The following is a 13,506-nucleotide window of genomic DNA, read 5'->3' as shown; positions in this document are numbered from 1 at the left end:
TAAGTGGAGCAGGGCCTGTGGGGCTCATCTGCCAAGGGCAAGAGCCCATAGTAAGTCCACTTTTTAGGGTTGCTGCCTTAACAAAGTTTAATGACAAACACAGATAAACCCACAAGAGAACTTTTTCCTGTATTACTGGCACTTGGTGATAGAAAATCACAGGCTTAATGTGGAGAGGATCCAGTCACCAAATATCTCAGTTCCACAGCTTCTCAGCTTTTCAATAAGAGGTTACTATTAAAATGCATCTAATTCTGCCAAAGGAGTAACTTGCATGAACTGCAGATAGAGCAGAGATGGAACTTTTTAAAATGGTTTTGGTAAACTGATAATTTACCACTAGTATCTCAGACTAGTAGCTTCTAAACAAAGTTTGACTTGGGATCAGGCAGTATGGATTACTATCCTATTTTTAATAATCAAATTGGATGTTTGTCTCTCACAGTAATTATAAAAAATGTTTTCCTTACTATGTTGGTTTCAATTAGATTTCTACTAAAAATCAAATTTGGTTTTAGCAGTCAGTACTAGTGAACCTTCCTGGGAAGACTAGCAGGCATGGGTTCTCAACAGCAACACTCTATCAGGGTCTGGCTGGAGAGGCAGGAGGATTTTAAATGTGAGTCCACATTCTCTATGAGTCTTGATGCCAATGAACAAAAAAGGATGTGGACCACTTTGTCTGAGCTATCACACTGACAGATTCAGATTAGGAATTTGAGTTCCAGCAAGTTGGTTTGCAGGCATGAGTAATACCCCTTCTACTCTAGCCAAGAATGTTCTGGAGCTTTCCTGCCACAAAGAGCAGCCCTCTGTAATCTGAAGCAGTTCTACAAAATACTAGTTTCCAAGTCTCTGATTATTCCACACTTTCATTCTTTTTATTTTATTTTATTTTATATTATTTTATTTTATAATTTAATCTAATTTTATATATCAGCCACGGATTCCCCTGTCCCCCTTCCTCCTGCCCCCTGCCCTCCCCCAAACCACACTTTCATTCTTAAAGCTTGCAAACTAAATGGGGACTCCTGAATACTATAGCTATGTCCCCTAGTCATGAACTTGCTTTTGACTTTGTAACACATGTACCAGTTAAGATAGAGGATTGCTGTTATTTTTAATTGGCTCATATGTATTCTCCTTGAATATATATCATTGATATAGGTCTTGAATAACCTGTGTGACCTTGTTCTTTGTCCAGCTCAAAGTGCATGAGTACTCAATAAATATTTGTCAACTGAGATTATTAAATCTTAAGTCACCTTTGACTCAGGTTTCAGTAACATATACCCCAAGACCTCTAGGATCCTTAGAGTTAAAGTTGAATTCAAGCCTGTGAGGTAGCCTGCCACATACTTCCTTGCAATGCTTCTACTTAGGTGACACAGGGTCATAAAAGTAAGAAAAAGAATTTAAAAACCAGTTTCTCTTTTCTTAACATCAAATGCACTTCATTTCCTCTTTGCTCTCTCTCAAAGGAATCTAGCATGGCTTTGCTAATACTGAATTACTTCATTCTTATGTACCAGACATAGCAGTGCTAATACTGAGGTACTTCACTCTATTTACCAGACATGCCAGTGCTAATACTGAGGTACTTCATTCTTATGTATTAGACACAGCAGTGGTAATACTGAGGTACTTCACTCTATTTACCAGACATGGCAGGGTTAATACTGAGGTACTTCATTCTTATGTAGCAATCAAGTTTCTAGTTGTTAGGTGATCCAGATGTCTGGACTAGCACTCTGTCACAATGGCTGGCAGGTGGGATTCTCTGGGAGAATCCCAGCAACATCACATTTAAGCGTGTGTATTATGATAAGCCACTGGCTTAAGAGGTGACTAGGGGGTCTGGATTACTTGAGACTGGGCCAGGGGACACCTAGAGAAATCTGTTTGAAGTGCTTCAGTCCTGCAGCACCAGGATGGCTCAGGGTTGCCTGTGGGAGCCCACAGAGGTTTCCTAGTGAAATCTGAGCTTGCTTTACCCAGCAGGGCTGCATAAGGGGATGGATGACCTGACCACCTGCGTGGTTACTGGGTGTTTGGAAGGATCTGCACTTGGCTGTGAGGTATGCTTTGGTCTAGCGGCGGGGGGTGGGGGTGGGGTGGGGTGGGGGGGGGTGGGGGGGGGGGGGGTGGGGGGGTATTTTGCCCCTTGGCATTGTTATAAAAAGCCATATTGAAGAGACAGAAGAGGCTGGTGGATTTTGATCCAGTTCCTCCCAAAGCTATCCTGTGTTTCTGGCTGTCTCATGTCCTCCATCTTTCTATCTACAATTTCTTATTCCTCTCTCCTCCTCATAGGAACCCTGAAAAAGGTGGGAGCTGGCCTTCCACAGATGGTTCCCTGAACAGGGACATAGGTTCGGGGACCCCCATAGTTGCCCAGATGTCCAATGTGTTTGGAGGCAGCCAAAATCATTTGTTTTCCCATTATTCTTGGGTACAAGTAACTTTGATATCAAATTAAAATCATCTCCCCCCACACACACTCAGATTTCAGGAATGCTGGGATCAGCCACATCCTTCTATAGAATACATGTTAAGAGTAAACAGGGTCCTTTTCACTTGCAGCAGATAATGTTATGTGAATTCCCCATTGCCCCATTCCTCCTGAAACACTGTTCTAAACAAGACAAATCTTTTCTGAAGATGTCAGACCCTGTATTGGTAAAGGATTATTGCAGTTAATATGCTTGAAAAGGCTAATAAATTATGCACCAGTATTCCCTTAAGACTTGGTGATGTGTATCTCTCTAAGGCCATGAACAGGGGAACTTTCAGCTACCATTTTTTTAACCTAGCCAAACACCCACTCTTCTTGACAGTATATGCTCTGCACACCTTCAGTGGCTCCGTGGTATAGAGTGACAGGGTGAAGTAACTGAGAGGAAAGGCACAAAGGCCAGTCATGGAACAGTCTACAGGACTTTATACAGAGCCTGTTTAATTTGGCTCTTTGCCATGGCTATGAGGCAAAGCTGATGCTGTTGGCTAACAAACAGGGTTCAGAGAACAACAGAGTGGGCCTTTCAGACCTCTCCTCTCTTGGCTGCTGCAGATGTGAATACAGGTTCAGAAAGGAAGCTGTGGAAAGCAAGGAAGTTGAATGAAGAAGAAAGAAACTTGCTGCAGGTTGAGCCAGGAGGAACTGGCTCAACAGTCCCTGAAAATGAGGCTGCCTAGAGCCACAATTGCCAACCACCTTTCATTAATTTTGAGAATATCTTCATCTTTAAAATGTAACAGAAAGAACTCTCTGCCTAGCTTTGGACAAAGATACTCTTGTACTTTATTGTAGTGGATATGACAGAAGAACAAGCCCATGGATATTTATGAGCTCTCATTTTAAGGGTTTGTTTACAGAGACTTGTCTACTATCTAACAATTTTCCAGACTTACACTATTTTCTTACATATACTACATCTAAGCTGTTCATAGAAAAGGTAAGGTCAAGGGTGAAGTTTCATAGCAAAGAAATTCTTAAATCGTATACTTAAGAAACTCATACTACAGAACTATATCAAATAGTACAGGTTCTTACACAGAAAGCTCAGTGGTATGTGTATGTGTGTGTGTGTGTGTGTGTGTGTGTGTGTGTGTGTGTGTGTATACGCATGATTGAATAATAAGAGTGTGGGGGAAGGCTAGTGGAAGAGACAACATGAGCAAAGTATGATATGAAAAATATTTGATTCTGCCAGGCGGTGGTGGCACATGCCTTTAATCCCAGCACTTGGGAGGCAGAGCCAGGTGGATCTCTGTGAGTTAGAGGCCAGCCTGGTCTACAGAGTGAGTTCCAGGAAAGGTACAAAGCTACACAGAGAAACCCTGTCTCCAAAAAAAGAAAAAAAAAGAAAGAAAGAAAGAAAGAAGGAAGGAAGGAAGGAAGGAAGGAAGGAAGGAAGGAAGGAAAATATTTGATTCTGTATTTTAACAAAAATATTTTTAAAATAATAAACATAGCTTGGTTGAGTGGTGAAACCCACTTCAGTGTCTTCTGTGCCCTCTCCCTTGCCTACCATCTATGTGCTCTGGAAGGTAGCATGCCAAGTACATTCAACATAGAGAAGCCAGTTTTCCGATAGGCTGACTCTTTAGGCCTTTTAAAGACGACCAAGTTGACACCACATCTGGGAAAAATAGACCAACATTTTCTTGCCTTTATAGAAGCATGTGCTAGAGTTAGCCCCAAACTGTGAGGAAGACTTCCAGGAAAGATATCCATGACCCAATCCATTAGGAATACCTCCAATGAGCTGGCACTGATGGTGCTCACCCATGGGACAGGAAGATCAGAGTTTAAGGTCAGTTTGGTTGGCAAAACAAGTTTCAGGCCATGCTGGACTACACAGTGAATCTGTCTCAAAATGACATCAAAACAAGGAAGGGGGTAAGGAAAGAAAGAAATGAACTTGCTGAGAAAATGATGCATAGTGAGTGTCCTAGTGTTCTCATCCACAAAATCAACAACAACAAAAAACCCAAAACAAACAAACAAACAAACAAAACCCTACATGTCTCTAATGAGCCAGCAAAGTGCTAGTCTTAGGAAAAATGTAAATGGCTGAAAATAGCTTTCAAAAACTAACCCTGAATTAGTGCTTGGTACTGATTGTGGATACTTCTCTCCATTTGACAAAGAACTGCATCCAGTCAAGAGCAGTCAGACTTCCTAAGCAAAAATTCTCACATAAAATTATGTTTTAATACAGTCTTCAGTGCAACAATCAACACACACACACACCCTTTACCTAAACCAAAATACTTTGCCAGGGTGTTGTGTGGCCCACAAACACTAACTAGAATTTGATTCAATGCTTTCAAAAGGTGCCTTGCTGCATCGATGCAGTAGTAGATATGACACTAAAATTTGTGGGTTTTTTTGTTTGTTTGTTTTTCAAGATAGGGTTTCTCTGTGTAGCTTTGTGCCTTTCCTGGAACTCACTCTGTAGACCAGGCTGGCCTCGAACTCACAGAGATCTGCCTGCCTCTGCCTCCTGAGTGCTGGGATTAAAGGCGTGCGCCACCACCGCCCGGCGCCACATTTTTATGATGGAGAACATTATAACTGAAGGAACCAAGTAAGAAAGACATCTAAACCTCTGCACCTAAATTCTTGACACAGCTTCTGCTTTGTGGTAATTACAGAGGAAACCTATTACAAGCAAAATATTCCATCTGGAGACAATTTTCACTTATTACCATTCTGTCACTGCTGAATTTTGAAAGCATTGGTTTATAAATCTTAATTAATATATTTGCTTTTTTAAAGTATCCTTCTGGGGCTAAGGAAGTAGCTCATTGGTAGACCACTTGCCTAGCATGTGTAAGGTCCTGAGTTCAATCCCCAGTAACACACACACACACACACACACACACACACACACACACACACACACGCCCTTTCCCGAACCAAGACCAAGTTGGCTTACTGCTCATAATAAACAAAATAAGAGTCTTCCTTTTTGTTAACAACCACAACAGAAAAGGTGATCATCCGAAAGAAAAACACAAACAGAGTACACTGGCAAGCCATACTTCTATTTGTAGTGATGGCTTCAGAGTCCCAAGGCAGGGAAGAAGGGAGCACCCTTTGTGTTGAGTCAAATTTGTTGTCAACAGAAACAGGGATCTCCAAAGCAATGCACAGTAAGCAGTGCCTGGGGTGGTGAGTGGGTAATGATGAATATGAATGACACACAAAAGGAAAATGTCCGTTACTTGCTCCACCTCCTGCCTTTCTCCTTTTTTGGAATAGCAGAGGAAAGCAGGATGTTTGTACATATGTTATTGTAAGTATTGCTGCCTCTCCCTGTCCCAAGCTAGAATATTCCAGTATTTATTTTGATACCCATATGACCACAGTTTAGACTACTGTGAGCTGAACCTGAAAGATTCAAGTGTTGAGAGGGTCAGTATTAATAAATCCTACAGAAGTAATGAGATGTTATTTCCTGGTATAGTTTGACAGGAGATGGGGGAAAGATATTTGGAGTTTATTTCTTATTCATACATGTTTTGTAAAAATTATCATCATACAACAGATTCTAAGCCAAGCACAAGAAGCCAACACGCTCTGGTTTGGATTAATAAGCCATTCCAAGGAGTTTTTCAGCACCTACAATTCTAGGTTCATGTGCATTCTCTACTCAAATCAGGGTTGACAGAATGCCATGGGAAGCCTATGGGACAGAAAAATGGAAATGACCTTGACTTCAAAGCTCAGATTGATGCTTTAGTCAATGTTGAAGGAAAGTACAGCACCCACTGTTGCTGGATGAAGAATCCTGTGCTGTCTAAACAGTGCTAACTAACAGAGGCTCAGAACCTTTAGAAACCACCCTGGGTTTTAAGGAGCTTCAAAGTGGAGTGTGTGGTCCCAGGAAGGGGCAAGAGAACCATGAACTCAATGCTTGTCTGGGCTACATGGTGAGTCTCCATTTCTAACAACAACAAAAAAAAAATGGGGGGTAGGGAGAAGGAAAGAAAAGAAGAGGAGAGAAAGTAGGAGGGGAGAGGGGGAAAAGGAGGGAGGGAGGAGTGCGATGGAGAGAGAAAAGGAAGGGAAGTTTGAAAACTTTCCCTACTAGAGCATATAGGTCTTCTCTCAGAAATTATCATAGAAAGAAACATTTTAAGTGTAAGAATGACAGTGGTGTCTATAGTTATGACAAATGGCTAACTGTGGTGCCTATTACCATACCAAAGAGACTGATAGTCCCCTGGCTCAATCAGTACCTGTGGCTCTTCTCAGCCCACCCCCTACCCTAAACTCCAGCTCCGAATTCCTATTTAATCCTTCCTTCCATTTTAGCCATGTGCTCTCTTGGTCTTCTTTGGCTTTCCTCTCTTTGCTCTCTCTATTTTATCTTCATCTCCTCTCTTCCTCTCTCATTCTTCCCCCTCTATTTCCTGTCATGGCCTGGTTCAGTCTGCTGACCATGTTGAGGATATTACTTTCTCTCCCTACTTTGGACTCTTCTAGATGCCTCTGGCAGTACTCTCCCTCATATCTACAATAAAACCTTTCCCACAACTATACCTTAGAGGGGTTTTCTCCACACTTTATACAATGCCTGTAATCCCAACACTCAGGAGACAGAGGCAGGCAAATCTCTGAGGTCAGCATGATCTACAGAGCAAATTCCAGGACAGCCAGGGCTACACAGAGAAACTCTGTCTCAATAAAACAGGGTGGAGGCTGCTAAAGAATGACTATACATAAATGCACACCCCCATAAGTATTCATGCACACACATGAACACATAAAAGAATCTGCAGACAGCATCATGGAAAGTGTGCCAGGATCACAGAAGAGTTCTCAGACTACTCCTGATCCATTTAATTTAAGGTCATAAAGGCAATGAATCTAATAAAACAGACAGCAGTCCAGGAACTAACTGCCAATTTTCTTTAGCTACTTCCTACTCCTGATCACCTCAGGCAGAAAAATTCACTTCAATTTATAGAGAAGTTACTTGGTTACCCAGATAACAAGCTGACTTCTTGCACCTGAGTCCTATAGATCTCAGATGCCAGCCAGCTATCCAGTGTCAGACCTGCTCCTGGCTTTCAGTATCCTTGCTGTGACTCAGATGTTACCTGCAGCTGGAGCCACTTCTGCTGATCACAGGGGACCTTGAGTTGACTCCAAGACTGGATCATCTTGGGGGGAGGGGTTGTTTACAGAAGACAGCCTATGCAGCTACTCATTTATAGCAAAGACTGAAAACATACTAACACTCAGAAGAAAAAAAAAAAAAAACACTTAGAAAAAAATCTAAATCAACACAGTTACAATGTAAATAAAGGCAATAAAGCTTAAACATAAGCAATAAATCCAAAGGTTGGATAAGAACAGTGCTTTTACAGATAGAATGAAAACAGTTGTTCTGAATGACAGGCCATGAGCACCTAGCAGAAAGCTACCATGCAGTTGTAAGTGCCAGAGGGATTGATTACTCATCTTCTGATAACCTCCCAAGACTCATAGCCCCAGGCTCTGTGTAACTTCTCATAATAGAAAGGAAGTGTTCTTGACCAAACTTTAGTCAGATAAAACCAATGAGGAGGTCCCAACAGCTTTTAAAGAAATGGTTTCCTTGATAGAGAAACCAGGAAGAGATTTAAAGCTGTTTGAGTCTACTGTGGAACCCAGTGTTCAGTATGACAGCACATATTAAATTAAACTGATACGATGCAGACAATTTCAGCACAGCCCCTGTGTAAAGATGACATACAAACTCAGGAGACAGTCTGTATTTTATATCATTTCTTACAAAACTCTTCTGACCAAAAGAAAACTTGCAGGACTCAGGCTGAAGTCCAGGACAGACCACATGAGGAGAGCCTCCCAAACTGCAATGTAACACAGAGGGAAGAGCTCCCAATCACATAGACTTGCCTCTCACGGGATGAACTGACAGCCACACAAACTGGGCTATCCCAAAGCAAATAGTCTTTAGAAAGCAATCCTCACAGGAGAAATGTCTTATTGAGTAGACGCTGATTACTACAGAGGTTCACAACTAGTCAGACACAGAGAATAAGAACCTATAGAGTGCACAGCCCCAAATGTGAGATCTATGTCATTTACCCTCTTCCCAAGGCTCAGGGATCACCATGAAAAGGGAGACAGAAAGATTTTAAGAATCAGAGGCTGCAGAGAACTACTGAGAATCTGTTCTCCAGACAGCTGTTAGACATAGGAACTCACAGTGGTTGTGGCTACATACATAGACCTGTAAAAGATCAAACCAGTCAAAAGCTTCCACATGAATGGGGGAGGGGAGAAGCTATTGCCAGGTGAAGGCTCCCGGGGAGGAAGAAGCAGTTTTCTTAAGGGATGTGTCTCCTAACAAGTTGTCCATGTTCTAGCAGATGGCCCTGTCCCACATACATACTGGTAGCACTGAACAGACTCAGGGAATTAAAACAAAACAAAAAAAGAAGCCCATGGAATTGGGAGGGAGAAGTGGTGCAGAATTATGGGAGATGCTGAGGAGGGACTGGGTAGTTGATTTGATCAAACATATTGTACACATACATGAACTTCTCAATAACTAAGTAAAAGTTAACAGAGATAGAGAAGGGGTGCAGTGAGTGCCATCCTGTTGTTCTAGGTTGTGGTTTGTGCTCTTTATCTGAAGAGCTATTCATAATCTTGAAAAATGAAGGGAACAACAAAACCATGGACAATAATATTTTCCCACCAACAAGGAACACTTCAGAGTTGTGCATACTGACATGCTGGCCAAAGGCCATAAAACTCAGAAAGGCAACCTAACTCCCTAGGAGTCTGGCTGCACCTTTCTGATCTGCTTCCATCAGAACTTCCATCTAAAAAGACACCCTGACAGTCTCTTCATAAGATCACATAACCTATGCTATGCGGCTATAGAGGATAAAGGAGGTAAAACAGAGGCTGCAAGATGATAAAATTATGTGCTTTATTAAAAATATAAGAATCACATAAAGGAAAGTGTTTTTAAAAAGTAGCATATTTCATTACTTTTTGCCTCAGAGAAGGATAATGTATGGTAATTCACTAGTAATTACCAAAATAGTGGTTAGAATGCATGTTCATAAACACCAGTTCATTACAGAGAAAACATTTAGTTTGTTAAAAATATGAGAGATTAACACAAGTAAATGTTTATGAGTCATATATATCCATCTTATTGTTCCAGCAACTCAAAGAATTCTTTCTCCAGTTTTGTCCCAGACCAACAAAAAGTTACCAGCTGATTCCACCAGGTTTTATAGGAAGTCATACAAAAGGTTTTCTTCCACAATGACCCAGGAGTGCTCACGAAACATGATGACAGGAAAGTTAGCCACTCTCTAAATATCCCACGCTCACCAGAATCTTCAGTGTGTCCAAAGTAAAAGACTATCCCCTTCTGTAAGGCAGCTTTTGGCTGAATATGCATAAAAACGTTCATCAGGCAGGCATGATGGCAAACAACTGTAATGCCAGCAGTGGGGAAAGCTGAGGCAGAAGAGTCAGAAGTTAGAGGCCAGCTTAGGCTACACAGATAGAATCTGTCAAAACAACAAGAACACCACAAAACCCCCAAACCTAAAAAAGTATTATCTTTTTTTTTTTTTTTTAATGAATACTCCCTATTCAGTTTTATCTTAATTACCCAGGAATGCAATTAGTGCAGAAATAGAGTTGGTGCAGATCAGTGTGTTCCTGACTAGCAAGGTCACGGTACCCATGTGTGAAATACCATAAGAAGATGTGTCCACTCCCCAAGGGCCTCAGGACAACAGCGGAAGACCTGAAGGATGGACAGCAATCCTTCACCACTGTCCCCAGCTGTGACTGGAACCCCCAGCTCTGCCCAATGCTCTGGAACAAGCACATCCTCTGACTCCCTTTCTTGCAGCTTAACCTCGTGTGCTGTCACCTGTACAAGAGCATCTTGCCTCTGGCCCTCCTGCTTTTGAGGCTGAAGAATGTGGCTGAATGACTGCAGCTGCCAGGACAACCTCTCTGGCATGTATGCCAGGCACTCCTCACCTAGTGCCTTTCTCCTGCCTAGCTGGCCCTGTCCCACTGGCAATGGCCAGTTTCTCCCAGTGGTCATATTGCAGGGCAGCCCCCCTGGAAACCCATTTAGAATGGCTCAGGCTCCTCCCAAAGAATGCTGTTTTTAATAGAGATTGTTCCTCTAGATCCTGCATAAAAGTAGCTGTAATCAATCGTTCTGGATGGGTGGGGGATGCTGTAAAAAGCTGCTATTTCAAAAGCCTTAATATTGATTCTTTCCCCTTTTCCAGCTTTTAAGAAAACAATTCAATGCTGAGAAACCATAAATAGTTCTTCTAGACTTCAAAAACATGAAACATTATCTAAATCACACACACACACACACACACACACACACACACACACACACACACACACACACACAACAGCACACATGACAACCCAAACCCATTTAATATTCTGTCTTTTGTTCAAAGGGGACACAGTGTTCTTTTTTCTTTCTTTCTTTTTTTTTTTTTTTTTTTTTTGGTAAACTCAGTTGAACAAGCTCAATAATTATTAAATATTGATTAAACCTTGGCTACTCTTGTAGCAGTTGTTTAGCAGGCAAGAGTAACCTAAAGACTGAATGAAAATTCAACCTCATTTGAGATCTGGCATTTCAAATTCTCAACTTGCAAGATAATATACTATTTTCTCTGTGCCTATTTTTAGAGAAAATTGTCAATTCTAGGTCTGTATTTATAGATCGTTATGTTTCCAAGTGGTCACACCCTGACTGAACCTCCAAATAACAAAATAGGTTAAGTCTTTTCACGGGAATTATAGTAGAAATGTTATTCTGTTAAATTTATCTTCTCATAGTAGGTCTCTTAGAAACTCAGGCATTTCAAAAGGCAAGAAGTCAATATTTAAAGCTGCAATATACAGACAGTGCAATTTAGCATTTGCATCTAAAATCATACTAAAACCTATCACCAATGTCAACAGCAAATTTCCAGATTAGATACCAAGGAAAAACACAATTTAATACAATGTTTGTTACTGGCAATTTTGTTTCAAAGGAAAAACTGAAGACTTTATTAAAATACCATACATAAAGTGAACAGAAGACTGAAATCTAAATGGAGTGACAGCTGGCAATACTGTGCATCAGTGTTACACCCACTATGGGAATGGAATTAGAACCGACCACACCCAAAGAGCTGGCAAAAAGGGAAAAACTTAACTGCTATTTGCTTTTCTCCCAAATAACAGTAATTTCAATTTCAAGGCAGCTAGCTACAATTTCTGTGGCACATGTCCACTATTCATTCAAGCTTCACCTTCCTGGCATACAGTGGCCATAGGAGTTTATGGAAGGGATGGGCATGAACTTCTCACAGTTTTCACTTGAATAGCTGAATTCCCTCTCCACACCTATCCCATCCCCTCAAATTAGAGAAAGCCTTTGCTTTTCACCCAACTACATTAGCAAGAGTTGGAAGTTCTGTAAGAGTCCTTAATACTAACAGATCAAGGGCCCAGACTGCTGTCAAGCCAAGCATCCTGTGGCTGTCATGGGGCATTTCACAGCTTCACTGGCATGGACAGCCTTTTTTATCCCCAGCAAGTCATTTTAAGCAACATTTTTCCTCTAGCAAACAAATCTCTCGGCTTCATCTCTTCTATTGTAAAGTGGCAGTTGCACAAAAGAGCTAAAGCATTAGAGAAACCGGAATCAGCTTGGTCAACTAATTCCAATCCCATCCTCCAGCTGGAATGCTTTTATGTGAATCAGGGTTAGCCACTGAAAGTTTCTGCAGTGAAGGAAATTTCTGCATCTGTGTTGTTCAAAATGATAGGCACCAGCCATGGAGTACTATGGAGTAGTGGGGAGGTAGCCAGTGCAATTGAGACACTCTTTTTTTAAATTTACTTTTAATTAATTTATGTTGTAGTAGCCACAAGTGGCTGGTGGCTGGTGTTACTGAACAATGCATTTCTAGGGAGATTTGAGATGATGCTTAAAGGCCTGGCCCTCAGCCTGACAGTGGTGGCACACGCTTTTAGTCCCAGCACTCAGGAGGCAGAGCCAGGCGGATCTCTGTGAGTCCAAGGCCAGCATGGTCTACAGAGCAAGATCCAGGACAGGCACCAAAACTACAGAGAAACCCTGTCTCGAAAAACCAAAAAAAAAAAAAAAAAAAAGAAAAAAGAAAAGAAAAGAAAGAAAGAAACCCTGGGCCTTCAATACACTGCCAGGCTAAGCTTCTCCTCTTGAATAAGCTGCTTAACTGTATATTTGCAGTAGTCAGTGCCTAACAACTTAATTGCCCTGGCTATCCCAAACTATCTAACTAGATCATTTAATGACTATTGATTCAACAACTGTTATGTACAGAAGCATTCTATTGTATAAAAATACAACAGTAAGGGCTAATGATACAGTTCAGTGGGTAAAGGTGCCTGCTGCCAAAACAAAAGACTTGAGTTGGATCTACAGGACCCATGTTGTGGAAGAGAGAATAGACACCCACAGTTTGCCTTCTGACCTCTACATATGTACTACCACATGCATGTGCAGGTATGTACACACACACACACACACACACACACACACACACACAAACACACACTTGCATACAGATGCACATTTTAAAATATACGATACTAAGTTATGTGAATGGATACTCAAATGAGTACATCAGGACACTGGAATATTACTCAGCAATAAACACAAATGAGCTATCAAGAAACATGGAGGAAGTATGTCTTGTATCTTGCCTAATAAAAGAAGCCAATATGAAAAGGCTATATATTGTATGAATCCTATTTCAGGATATTTTGGAAAAGGCAGAACTATAAAGACATTAAAAACATCAGTAGTTACCAGGGAATCACCACTAAAAATGAGAGAGAGAAATAGGTACAGTATATTGTGTAGCTGGAATTTTCCTGGTCCTGCCTAGCCCACGGTCAGGACAAATCTCTCTCACCCATCAGTCCTGCAGCCG

General features: G+C 41.3%; 1 protein-coding gene and 1 non-coding gene across 2 annotated transcripts in view; one reads left to right on the top strand and one right to left on the bottom strand.

Annotated features, from left to right (window-relative positions):
* Positions 1-13,506, bottom strand: part of Sdc2 (syndecan 2) — a 113,718-nt gene that overhangs the window by 22,869 nt on the left and 77,343 nt on the right. The window lies entirely within an intron of this gene.
* Positions 8,177-8,278, top strand: LOC118597575. Its single transcript, XR_004946867.1, has one exon. It is a non-coding gene; the product is annotated as a U6 spliceosomal RNA (small nuclear RNA).

This window comes from Onychomys torridus, chromosome 16 (genome assembly GCF_903995425.1).
Source record: "Onychomys torridus chromosome 16, mOncTor1.1, whole genome shotgun sequence".
Taxonomy (NCBI): Eukaryota; Metazoa; Chordata; class Mammalia; order Rodentia; family Cricetidae; genus Onychomys; species Onychomys torridus.
Note: the sequence above shows the minus strand (reverse complement) of the source record. Positions and strands in the feature narration are given on the sequence as shown.